General features: G+C 37.9%; 1 long non-coding RNA gene across 1 annotated transcript; it reads right to left on the bottom strand.

Annotated features, from left to right (window-relative positions):
- Positions 1-8,164: 8,164 nt before the first annotated feature.
- On the bottom strand, positions 8,165-11,158 carry LOC112564375. Its single transcript, XR_003099202.1, has 3 exons — positions 10,764-11,158; positions 8,647-8,767; positions 8,165-8,233 (listed from the first exon to the last, which is right to left on the bottom strand). It is a non-coding gene; the product is annotated as an uncharacterized LOC112564375 (long non-coding RNA).
- Between the last annotated feature and the right edge of the window lie 2,937 nt (positions 11,159-14,095).

Here is a 14,095-nt window from a genome sequence, read left to right as displayed (position 1 = left end):
CATAATGTAAAGTAGTCAACACACCCCTTTAATTGTTTTATTTTTATAGCTAGCTAGTGTATTGAGCAATACAGAATAAAAGCAAACTGTAGCTAAATAACTCTGAAGGGTCAATAAATGAAAATAGAAAGGAATTAAGTAAGTAGTGGGTCAACACACTCTGAGAAGTTAATGAACTTTGATAATTTTTACTTAGCAACCTTAATCTCATTTAAATGTTTCAGTAGAAATAGCGAAATCGTTACAAACTGTGGTGAACACACTCAAATAGGAAGATAAGTTTGCTGACAAAAGCCTGGAGCACGCAAAAGTATATTTGATTATTATGACACAATGCTTTCAATGTATGTTGAGGTTAATTTGAGAATTTCATGAATCCTCTTTGTTATAATAAAAAGAAGTATCAAAGCATAATTAAGGAGTGAATATGTTTGATGTGAAGAAATTTCACGTTTTGTACAGTCCAACTAAGAAAGTTGGAAGCCGATTGTGTAGAGCTTGTACTGAAACATTTAATCATCACAGTACTAGAAACATCTGATAATCTGGGGATTTCACAAAGTGGACGCAGGCCTCCACTACAGGGCATACACCACTATAGTATCAAAATAAACTGTATTTTTGTGATTGTAAATACGATTGAGAAAAAGAAGTAATGAAATATCAGATAGGTACTCCTTTGTCTCTGTTGTCTAGAATTACAAGAGAAAATATATGCTTTCTCACCTCCATTTTGTGGAAGATACAATCTCTTGAATGGACCCTGACCTCTAGAGCTTGTTGACGGTATAAGAACCTGTAACATGGCTAGTTTTGTCAGCTTGACAGTAACCTCTTCCATCATGCTGGCATCAAACAAAACCACTGTCACAGTTCTGACAGTTCTTCTGATTCGTGAATGAGTGGCCAGAGCTTTGCCCATCGCTCGAGCGGATCTGGATGGAGACATGTTGAGATTCCCTGAAGCACAAAAACTATTTTACACTCCACACAGGATACTGTCAGCTGCCAACTATGTTTGAAAGAGCATTATGTTAAGCAATAAATGTACATGTACTGTGTGTGTGTGTTAGTGACAGGAATTAACCCAAGACAACGATGTTAATAGCGTTAAATCGCCGATGAGTGGTGATATTACAGAGTGCAACGTAAAGCAGACCATAAACACATTTACATAGAAACATATATTAGTATACCCTGTTGACACTACTCGCGAGCACAATACTGTTCATTACTTCCACAAATAAATGTTTATCTCATCTATGTAATTATATAAAAGTCAAGAAACCAAAAACAGAAAACAGAAACATACATTAATACAAGACTATATACATATGGAAAATATCTTTACATACACGCACGCATGTATCCAAAAAACATAAAAAAGAAAAAGCCAATTAATTTCGTGTTTTATGAAAAGTGATAACATGTAAGTTTTTGTATACATGGTAAATACTTCACTCGTACCTGTTCCAATAGCAGGCAAAGCGATGGAATTCAGTCCGAGGTTGTCGGCCTCTCTCAAAATGTTCAGGTAGGCAGTAGTCAGCCTGTCATTGTTTACATAGTGGGAAGTGTCTATGTGTACAATGTACTTGCACCTCAGATTGAAAGCTGCAGTCGTTACCACCTTTCGTTGAGCTATCTCTGGAACTGGCATCAGAACTTTCTACGATAATTAAATGAATAATAACATAACTGTATCTTGCTTTTCTGGGTTACATACCTATGTAGTAAAAAGTATAATATTTTAGTTTGAGATAAAATAAAGCTAAAGGATTACGAGTAATAAAGAAACAAGTAGACCCTGGTATTTGTTATTTACCTGACATTCGCTGTGACAAACTTTGGCAGGTCAAGGCACAAAAGGGAAACTATATGATGGACAATGTAATATTTATAACACATATATTTATTGGTGTATGACGAGCACTGTTTCATGTTTATATTCAATGCAGTATAACAGGTGATCTCAACATTTACAAATTGCAGGCGTTCTTCCTTTAAAATACTTTTAAAGTGAGGCCGCAACCTGTAAATCAGGCTGTTTTAAGGCTTTAGTCCTTGTTTTGACATCTTTGTCAACAGGTCAGCTGAGTAGCCGTGTGATTTGTGGTGCAGCTATAAGTAATTTTTAAAGTTTGCAATGTAGAATTATTAGCGCTGCTGACTGACAAAGATTATTATTTTGTATCAGAAAAAGGTTTTCTTACAGCGCAATAACATTGCAAGTACAATTATATTATTTCCTACATTGTTCAGACAAGGAACATTCCACATCTCTTTGCAAACATGAAAATAATTATGTAATGGTATGACAGTCAGGTCAAGGGTTACTTACTTTTTGCCTTGCACTCATTTTCAAGGGCCTGTCCACATTTGGCTTTCAACGCGCGAGAGACAGCACCTAGACAAAGAAGCGCAGACAATTGTTAATTAATTCCGTTGAAAACAAGCTGTTGAAATTCCGTTGGTTCCCATGATCATTCTCTACTGTAGTCAATACCATTAGCCGTTACCATTATTGCCGCTGTCATCATAATCGTTGTCTATGACTTACAACATTAATATTATTCCCCAATCACCACCAACATCTTTGTCAATGAATGTGCGGACCGTAGGCATGCCCTTCTGACATTTCTTACTTTATCCACATCTGGCTACATTCATTTTAAGTGTGTTGCACTGTATTGTAAGAAATTATTTAGTTTGATAGATGTCAGATAAAAGGGTTTTCGATCCTAACTGGTTACGATTGTGTTGTGTGAATGTGTGGTCATGTGACTACTCGTCACTGGAGGAGCATTTTCTAAGTGAACTCAATTGCGCCATTCCCCGAATAGCCTGTGTCTCAGAATGAAGTTTGTATACTTTGAGAAAAAAAGAAAGGGGACATAAGAATTCCTTGCCCAGCCAAGGTAAACCTTTGTATACTCATTATCGATTTTCTCCTTACATTTTGAAACTTTGAACTATTTAAGATGCAAGAAAATGAATTAATACTGAGTAGTCATAGAATTTATGTGGGAGAAAGATATAGTTGAATGTTGCGTGAATGTCAAACGAATATTATGATGTAGGATTAATTCGAGTAAAATGAGCAGGAACTACCTAGGGGAAGAATAACGGATGATTAACATGTACATACACGCTCCAAAGAAGGCAATCATTCTTCCATCTACCCTGTAGTCGACAGAGATGACACCGAGATATTACACAGGTTCGACCCCAGTCTCAGCTTCCGCAGTACCTAGCTCCTAGTACTTAGGCGGTACTACTCAGCTGTCATCCGAGGCTCATCCGTGTTTCAGAATATACTGGGGCTCCACTAGTAAGCGGTGTAATCATCACTACTTCCACATTTTGATTGTAATCATTCAAAGTAATACATACATTAAGGACCTTTGTTAGAAAATTAGTATTAAAGAATAACTGGTATAAGAAGAAAAAGAGGCTAAGCCAGTAAGAAAATTCTGTTGGACTCTTTCATTATACAAATGGGACGACCAATGGCAGATGTTGGTTTTCTGCTGCATGAAAGAACGCGTGTCACTGCCAGTGGTCTAGTCTCTCTGTCCTCTCTGTCTCAGTGTGGTGGTTCTGACAATAGAAAAGAATTGTTTAGTTTTGGTTTATTATGTTACCTCGGTTTAGATCCAACGTTGGATTCGAACTGTTAACAATGGCATCCACCTGTTCTGTTGTGATATCTCCTTGCTTGATTGTAACACGAATTCCTCCAAAATCTAAGTCCTTCGCTCCTTGGGTTGAGATTTGTGGGGCTGGAATAGGCCAACAGAATACTTTAACCATATAGTTTCCAATATTGCATTAATAAAAAATAACAAATGCAGGGAAATAGAGGTGACATGTATATTCTTATCACACTCCATTGAAAGTGAGGAGGATTTCTATGAATTCTACTTCACATGCTTACAAACACAGCCATCAGCATTTCACAATCATAAATCTTCCAGTCGGATGACTTAACTCTCAAGTCCACAGGAGATTCTAAAGTGTCATGTAGCTCTGATTTATTTATATGAAAAGAAAGTTTGAAAGTGTAAGGCTTTCACCTTTATAAACAATATGTCTGGCCAGTCCCCCGGCGTGGTCCATGAGCTCATTGGCTGCATTCACAATGACGTCAACTGTCAGTTGAGTGATGTCCCCTTGTACAGCATGTACCCGAGGGCCTTCAACCGGCAGATTTGTGGTGATCATCTGTCAAAACAAATATTTCACCAAATGATGCATTATGCACTTTTTATGTCGACCCTCCATATAGCAGCTAACCATTAGGGGAATGCTCACATAGCAAGTAAGTTAACTGCTCCTGTTTGATTTTCATGTACTTGATTTTAAGTAAAGCGTTTCCACATATAAGAAAATTACAAAAACAGTGATAAGCACGAATATGCAGTCGAACTAATGTAAAGATAACTGATTGTATCTAAAATTTGCTGCAAATTACCGCAGAAGGTCATATATCCAGATAAACGATCATCATATTGGTAACTTACCTCAACATTACTATTCTCTGGATGAAGAGACAAGACGCATTTACAGGTGAAAGCAATGGCTTGTAGTTCGTTATTGTTGCGAGGTGTAGAAAGACACATGATGGTTTCTTTTCTTGTAATCAGTTCTTCTGTACAAACAATTTGTTCTGACAAGAAAGTCAGCTCCTTTCTCACAAGCTCAATTCCTTGCTTTGTTCCCCCAACCAGAACCCTATCACTTTGTAGTGTGATCTTTATTTTGTACTGTTTCAACTTTTCTGCGATGCTTGAAAGTTTTTCTTCCCAGAAAAGAGTCATAAACTTCAGTCGACTTGGGGAAAGTTGAAAAGCAGCAGAATAAATACTACTTTCTGAAAAAAAAGTTCTGATATTTTCTTTTACAGTCGGCATTAGGTCACAAAAAGCTGTTAGAGAAATAGTTCTGTGATGTGTGTTGATTGAGACAAGTCCGCGGTGTTTTCTGACAAGTTTCTCTACATTGTCTTTCCATTCTGCTTTAGTTTGTAGACTGGAAGATACTTCATCCAAAGAAATGAATTCGCTTTCAAATGATGATTTTATTAAGTTCACAGCCTGTAGAAGAGCTGTTTGTTGCAAACAGTAGATAATAATTGCATTACCGCAGCATTCCCATGTGGCAGCAAGTAGAGCTTGTCTGAGACGATTGTTCACAGCATCACGAGCTTCGTAAGTGGCAAGAAGGGAAACATGAACATGAGGTACATCAGTCACCACCCTTGATGAGGCTGACTGAAGAATTTCATACATCTTCACCTCTGCTTCTCTTATTACCATCAGAGGACCATGAAAAACGACCTCTCTTTCACCGAGTTTAATGTCTACTTTGAGATCTTTGTGATGCGATTGTGTGTCCGAGAAAAAAGGGGATAACATCAAAAGATCAAGTTGAAATTTCTTTAGTTTTTTAGCTTCAGACACTTTCGTCTTTTCAGACTCGAACTCTATCTGCTTAACACTAGCAATATTTTGAATGTGTGAAAATGTGTCTCCTTCATCGAAGCTTCTGTCCAGAACTGAGAAGGTGTACTCTTCATCATGCGATAACACTAAATCGTCAGTGTTGACGTTAGACTCACGTACCGCCTTTCTGACATTCCACCAAATTTCTGGCTGCACTTCTAATCTTTGAAGTCTTATGAAGCCAAAACAATGCTCCAGTTGCTTGTTTACATTATCTCTCCATTTTTTAACCAGTAAATCTACTCTGTTCATTGATGCTGTGAGGGTGCAACTCACAATGAGCACATTACCTACAACAGTGGCATTGGCATGGACCTCTGACAGGTGGAGGTTGAACATCTGCAACATGTCGGAGTTGTGTCTGAGGAAGGCAACTTTCAGATCGTCTTCATCTGTCAACATAACAGGCGGGGGACAGACGAAGATGTAGGGCTCTGTTCTACCTCCCGAGGGTCCCAGACATTCCACATACAGCGAGACCCGCAACTCCCGGCCTCCGAGTCTGTGTGGCACCTTCAGGACCTCGTCAACCACTGGAACAGACATTCACATCGCCACTGTAGTTTGAGACTGAATCTCCTAGTCCCTGCTTGTTTTAGGGTGTTGATGTGCTAATAGTTAACCTTTACATCATGAAAATTTCCCTTCTTTTTGTGCCATGTAACAGAGACAGTAAACCACTTACAGTTCACTAATCCCACCGGGACTAAGCTATAAGATAATGGTAAGTTGCCGCTTTAGCTGTTCACACTAATGTAACTATCTCTATGATATGCATGTTTGTCAAGTGAGTTTAATAAACAGGAAGATCAAGAACTACATATTCCGCCTCCACGAGTGCAGTAGCTGGATACTAGCAACCTCCTAAAATGCTAATAAGTTCTGGTATACAAACATTCCAGCACCAATGACAATGGCTAACGGCTAGCGATGTACTGTGTACATAGGCGCTGATCAGTAATCTTTCGATTTTAACAGATGAAATGCGTTAAATGTCATTTTGTTATCTAAAAACTCTCCATTTCTGTTTATTGTTCTATGTTCACATCCCCTAGTCCTTCTTACAATTGGCATCTTTAAAGCAGACGACACATTTCTGTTTGTCTTGTACTGGCTGAACCTCAAGCACTGTTCCTCCCTTAGCACGCGGGGTTTCAAAGTAGCAAGATACATGGTCAGGGTTTGTATCTGGACTGAGGTTCTCCACGAGGATGCTGTTCGAGACAGGTACCCTCAAGACCTCCAGCTGTCTCTTATTCAGTAACTTTCTCTGGCATTTATTCTTAACTTTCAAAAAATCTGTGAACAATTCAAAGAATCAAACAATATAACTTCCACAATTTATCAAACTATGTACTCTCTCTCTCTCTCTGCCTCCCCACACACGCGCGCACACACAACCTTATATTTTCGCTCGGAATCAGAGTATTGATATTCAAGTACAGGTAGTCCTCGACTTACGACGGGGATCCGTTCTTAACGCGGCGTCGTAAACCGAATTTCGACGTAAGTCGGATCATACGTTGATACAGTACTGTACCATAATAACAGTACAGTACTGCAAACACTTAGCCTATCCAAACACCTATCCTAACACAGTACCCTACATAATTATCAATAAACATAAGTACAGTAAAATATTGTAGTACAGTACGTTTAATAATGAAATACTGTACTGTAAGTACTGTAACAGTAATAAACAGTGTTAGGTTAGGCAGACGTTTCCAAAACAAGCCTGTCTCATCCACGTTGAACACTTGTTGAGCACAGTAACCACCCTCCTCAATTATCTTAGCCAATGCTTTAGGAAACTCAGTTGCTGCTTTCTCATCAGCACTAGCAGCTTCACCTTGCACTTTAATGTTATGGAAATTGGCACGATCCTTAAACCTCATAAACCAACCCCTATACTCGCCACAAATTCTTCACTTTCACTTCCTTCCCCTTTTTCTCTTTTCAACGCCTCAAACAGTCGCCTAGCCTTCTCCTGAATAACCATAAAACTCACAGGGATACGGCGTTGATTTTGGTCTTCCAACCAAAGCGCCAATAATCTGTCCATCTCAATAATAAGCCCACTACGTTGCTTTGTTATCACTGTCGCTGTAAGTGGGAATGAGTGTCGTAACCACGAAACGACGTAACTCGAGACCGTCGTAACCTGAGGACTACCTGTATTTTGTATTGGACACATTTTCATCCATTATCCTATTTTACCATTAATCCATTCATAATTAAAATCAAACTAAGCACCTTGAAACCACAAATATCTACTATTTTAATAGTCTATTGTATTGTTTGCTACTCACCAACTTTTGTTCTGAAGGTGACCAGAACATCACCAGGTCTGTCACAATACAGAGTTTCTATGTCCTCCTGTCCAGTGACGATTTCTAGGAAGTTCATGAGCAGCTCTTTGGAAACATCCGGACTAACATTTCTGAAGAACAATTTGTGAGGGTAAAAGGGTCCTGTCTCCAGGCGGCTTAACCATTCCTGATATTTTACTTCTTGTATCTTTTGCAGTTGTGTCTCTGTTTTAACATAATGTGCATACATCACAAGTATAACTATCCAACTATTCATTCCATAATATAGTTAGGATTTTCGATTTAGCAGCTTAACAAAATTCAAAAAAAAGTTTGTAAAAGTGTTCTCACCTTCATCAGACTCATCTTCAAGAGCGTCCTCAGGTGCGTCATAGAAAGTTTCATCCTCCAGTTGTTCTTCTGCAATATGAAGCGAAAATAATAAGGTTAGAATCCATTGCAAAATAATTAAGCGGAATCAAGTCTGTCCAGTTACATTTATTGAAATGTTACTTCTCTGAAAAAAATACAATTTAAAATAAAATTATTGTACTACTTGTGGACTACTGGAAAAGTTTTAATATTGCATTGTCACTGAAAATAAGCAACTGGTGAAAATTTCATACCTCTAAGACAATTGGTGAAAAATAGATTACAAAATCTGAGCCTAACAGCTAAGCAAACGTAGTTAATAAAATAAAAGTGTGTAAACATCGTTTCACCACTACAGAAATGTATTATCTCTCTGTCTAGCTAACTATGAGAATGACAGCAACCTCGCGCCTATTGTCTACGTCCACTGACACAAACAAAAAAGACAAGGCTATACCTACTTTCATCCTGTGGTGTACCTTGTGACCAGTATCCACGAAAATATCTAAATATGCTTTGAAAGGCGTTCATGATAGAGTCGTGAACAGGGCTCTCACGGTCTGCCTCTTGAAGAATGGAAATCTGAAAAAAATATCAAATCCCAAAGCAATTCCAATATTTATGGAGAAACCGTGGATTATAGACCATAGGTAACACAATGATTTAAAAAACCATCAAATGTGCATTAAAACACTACTCAGCATCCAGTACGAATTCTGTACTAGTGTCGGTCTGACTCTGCTAGATATTTTAAAGTTTTTCCGGTTATTTTTTGATTATTTTTAAATTTGTATGTCATCTTGTTGTTTGATCCTTTGTCTCTAACATGACACACCCTACTCCATGACAAAAGTGTCCATGGTGACTTTCTTAAATGGATTTTGTTAAAATGTTGCTGGAAAATCTTAATATTTCTGCATGTAGTAGTACCTACATTGTGCTAGGTGATGGTGAGTGAAGCGATAATCCCAGCCCTTTGACCCCGTCTCCTTTTTTGCTTTTCTACAATCACCATGCTTCTGCATATTTCTACTCCAATTGCCTGTACTAACGTCTGTGTATTTTTTTTAATGAGAACTTTAGAATTATAATTATCTTTTATCTTGGTGTCCTCGGTACCTCATCAATAAACTCGAGAAGCTTCAGAAGTCTGCAGCACGACTCATAGTCCGAGTGAGCAATCCAGGGGTCAAGCAAAACCTCGGAAAAACGAGGTCATGGAAGTCATCTTTTTAGTATTTCTCACTGACTTCTTGTCGGGGTTTGCATACAATCTAAATTGTCCAAACTTTGCTTTGGATTTTTTTTACTTTTTTTCTCTGACACATTCCGTCAGTTCATTCCAAGCAGGAATTTGCGAGGACAATGTGGCTTCTCGTTTAGTACACTGTCCATCCATTCAGTATCAGCCTTTTGGAACTCATTCCCTCCAGCCAGCAGATGGTAATCATGACATATTTTTTTCAAGAAGCATCTAAAGATTTAAGCAATACGTTTTGCCTGGAATGTTGTTAGAAAACATTTGCAACCTTCCTTGTCTTAATGTTTGTCTTGCTTGATGTGTGAGTAATGTTTATGTTGTTTTGGCATACTAATGGATCAGCGTTCAGACATGTCGGGGTAGAGCACGATGTAGATCACAATTATTATTAAGATGATAGACGACTAGGCGATAAGTCTTGATAACAGAAAATAGCTGAAAACAAACGACACTGATATAGAAGATGATAATAAGTATAAAGTAGACTAAAATTAGAACGACAACTAATAACCCATATTGTTAGTTTTTCTGTTTGATTCATAAAGAAAACAAATATTTCATATCCCTCCCCTGCCCCTATCTTCTTAACAAGTTGCTGAGTGTGAGGGGGAAATTGAGTAGTCCTGGGCCTAAGCAGTCATCGATCTTTGTACTTGATGGTGAAGTACAACAGCCACCATATACAAATCCTCCTTAATGCTCCACAAACTAATCCAGTCTTATTAAATTGGTAGAAATGGAAAGATGTGGGCTACTTGTGGATAAAGACCTTGTTTAATATCAGATATTGTTGCTTGGAATATTACAACAACTGTAATGAAAGATGAATGTTCAAAATCGAAACAGAAAGTAGCATTGACGGGACGATTTTCCTGGAAAACCCAAACTGAAAGTAGCATTTACCTGTAGTTGCTGTAGGTGAATGTTGTTAGTGTGTGTGCTAGACAGAGAGAATGGGAGAAAGAAAATGATAAGGTAGGAAGTGGAGAAACAAAGTGATTAATAAGAAAAACATGTAATAGTTGTACACGTGTGTGCACGTCCGTGTGTCTGTGAACCTTCAGGTGAATTTTAAAGACAGCTGGGTGTAAGACTTGGGCTTCTGAAAGATTTATAGAGAGTATTATCGTTTATCTTATGAACAAGCACATATAAATAAACATATTGAACTATACAAAGAATATCGCGTTTACTAAGATTATCCGTTCTATAGCAGTTTATTGATCAAGCCACTTCTTCATGGAAAATCACAAAATAAATTCTAATAAAACAGAAGGAATTACTCATAATATAAATTTAGTTAATGGCTTATTTTACCTTCGTCTACGTAGACGTTGAGGGTTCAAGTTGTAGTCTGACACAACTATGAAGAAAAAAGACTAAAATCTGACAGCCGGCAGATTGACTGACCGCGGAGACAATCCTTGTTACTAGACGATGTTGTCTTCCATCGTTGATCAGCTGACAGTGTCAGTGCCTCTCACCAACGTCCGACCCGCCAGGGTTGCTGCAACTCCTTGTTCCTCCACCTAAATAATTCCTTACACATTCATCCGTATTAATTCTCTATGCTTACTACTTCCTTCTCGTTCGTGCTGTACTCAACTGCTTCGATCTCACGCACCGGTAAACTGAGGCAACTGTCTCATCGCTTCACACATCTCTCCACACATCGAATCGTTGGCAAAGCCAAAAATAAAACACAGGAGTAGAATAAAATAAACAATGAATATGTTTACATATGTTACTTTGGCGAGGCAATGGATTACTTCTTACTCGCTGACTTCTGAACTTGTTCTCTAAACAAACACATCAGCTTCCCTCTATTGTCATGTCCGCCAGTGTCGTCTGCGTGCTTTTTATATCGACCAATGCTTATTTGTACTTTCACTTTTTTTTTACCTTAACGACATACGCTTACATACACACCTAGACTGTATTCCTGACCTGCTAAACAGGACTGACCACTTTCCAGTGGTAGGATTAGTCACGCGTGAAATCCGACATAATGTTGACATGTTCGTAAACGTTTCGTACTAAATGTTTGTGAAGTTAATATGTCGGCTGTAATGTGGGCTGTGTGTGTGTGTGTGTGTGTGTGTGTGTGTGTGTGTGTGTGTGTGTGTGTTTTTGTGTCCAAATAAGAAATATAATGCAATAACAAACTAGAGTACTAAGCATTTATTGTCGTTGGTGTTTATTATCTCGTCTTCCCTCGTCCTTATAGCTGTCTGTCTTTGTCTTTGCACTGTCTTTACTGACAGGGTTTGAACGTTTACTTAATTAGCTGATGATCATGATGATGATGATGACGTTGACGACGACGACGACGAAGAAGATGATGATGATGATTTTTAGCAATGCATTCTAGAAAATTAGACGAAAGCGATTAGACATAAAACAGAACAACAAATGAGTTGAAAAGAACAAAATGACAAGAAGACGATGGTAACACGAAAGTGAGGTTCACATACTCAGGCACGTACTGTCTGTTAAGCTACAAACCAAAACGAATCTCTGGCGTCGCCGTCTGTAGTTATGAGACATCCAAACAGAAAGAAACATATGGTAATGATTTATAGTTATCAGCTGTGTCTTTAACATTTTTTATTATCTGTGAATAAACGACACATCAAACATATATGAAGTATTCATGGCTCACTCATTCACTCTCACACATCAACACACACATTGTCACACTTAGTTTATTTATATTTTATCATCTTGAATGAGATTTTCAGCGACAGTAATTTTATGCTTTTAAAAAAATGGTGGGCATAAACACAGGTGGGTAAAAAGCCAGTGTAAGTGTTACACAGTCAAGTGTTCGAGTACCTTGGCAGTGAGGTTCTCCTGTACTAAGTTTTGGTTTAAATAAACGGTAAAGTGCGATTTGCGGAACAGGTGAGCCAGCCTCCCACATGTGACCTACAGGTATTGCACTGTGTGACCTGTAGAGGTGCTGCTACAAGTCGGGGTCACGTGGTGTAGGGTAGTCACTTTTCCTGATGTATTCAGACATTTTAATTCAAATTAGCACTCTTCCTTGTCACACATCATGTGGTTTGGAGTAGCAGTACTAGAGACAGTCTCAGACTACTTGTTGAGAACAGCTAACAGCAGGAGTCACTGCCACTGTCACTGTCACTGTCACTGCCGCTGTCACTGTCATTGTTACCTTCTTGTTCACTGTTTACCGTTTGTTCATGACTACACATATACAAGATGGAAAAAGTCACCTGAGATTTTGAAGCTTGGTGTTTTTGCTGTAACTAATGAATTTAGCAGCTGTTGATGACTTTTTCATTTCAAAAAAGAATTTTTTACCATTTCTTCCGCATCTATATTAAACCACACAAATCCTGATTCTGAAGAAATTGCAACTATTTATTGCTTAGCATAGTCAGTCCTTTTTTTCTTAATCAGGTTAACATAACTCGAAAGTAAATTTGTAAACATGTTGATTTCAAAATCCACATGAAGGAAAACAGAGCATGCATAAACACGATTTTTATTTCTATTGAACTAGACGAGAAATGTGTGTTCATTATATATCTATGTAACAATTCTATCGTCTTAAACATACCGTTTTGTATTCAAAAGACTTCAATGCCAGGGCTACATTTTAAAGAAATAAAACACACGCCGTGTGTACTAAATTAGACAAAACAATTCTCGCCTTCATCAGATTCGTTTTTGAGAGCGTCCTCGGGTACATCATAGAAAATTTCATTCTCCAGTGGTTGTTCTGCAATGTGAAGCGAAAAAGTAAGGAAAGAAACTACTGCATAATAAAGCGGAATGAAGTCTTCACAATTACGTTCCTTTAAATTTTATTTTTATAAAGAAGACAAATACATTTTAAATAAAATTACTTTACTACTTGTGGAAATGATTTAATATTGCATTATCACGGGAAATGATTAACTTGTGAAAATTTCAGACCTCTAGGACGATGGTGAAAAAAATAGACAAAATATGAGCCTGACAGACAAACAAACGTAGTTAATGAAATAAAAGTGTGTAAACATCGTTTCACTACTACAGAAATGTATTATCTTTCTGTCTAGCTAGCTATGAGAATGAGAAATAGAATGATGAGTTAAAGAGTGGAGAAGAGAGACAGAGAAAGAGAGAAATAAAACAAATTTGTTCTGCAATACGAGTACACCTGTGTGCATGAGCGTGTGTCTGTGACCATGTAAGCATGTTGGACTATATAAAAATATCGCGTTAACTGAAGAATATCCTTTCAATAATAGTTATTAATCAAGCGAGCAAAGACTTGTTCACAAAAACCAGACTGAAAGCAATGAAGGAAAAATATCGCAAAAGAAAATTTAATGGAATGAAAACAATTCCTCATAACATAAAGTAAGTTAATGGCTTATAATACCTTGGTCTATGTAGATCGTGCGTGTGCTCTGAAGAAACAGAGCAAAACTGGAGGCGATGACCTCAAGTATGTTGACGACTACAATAACGACCATAGCAACCGTCGTGTCCTTTGACCCGTGCAAGGCCCAAGCTGTCGCTCGCTGCTGCTGAATGACTTATTTCCAGAAAAACACAAAACTCCGGGAAGCGATCCTTCTTTCTATTCTATTCAGGTTAAAAAAAATCAATCACCTGTTACGTAAGACTGATCA

Source organism: Pomacea canaliculata, linkage group LG5 (genome assembly GCF_003073045.1).
Source record: "Pomacea canaliculata isolate SZHN2017 linkage group LG5, ASM307304v1, whole genome shotgun sequence".
Lineage (NCBI taxonomy): Eukaryota > Metazoa > Mollusca > Gastropoda > Architaenioglossa > Ampullariidae > Pomacea > Pomacea canaliculata.
The sequence above is the reverse complement of the archived record's forward strand: the minus strand, read 5'-3'. Positions and strand labels throughout refer to the sequence as shown.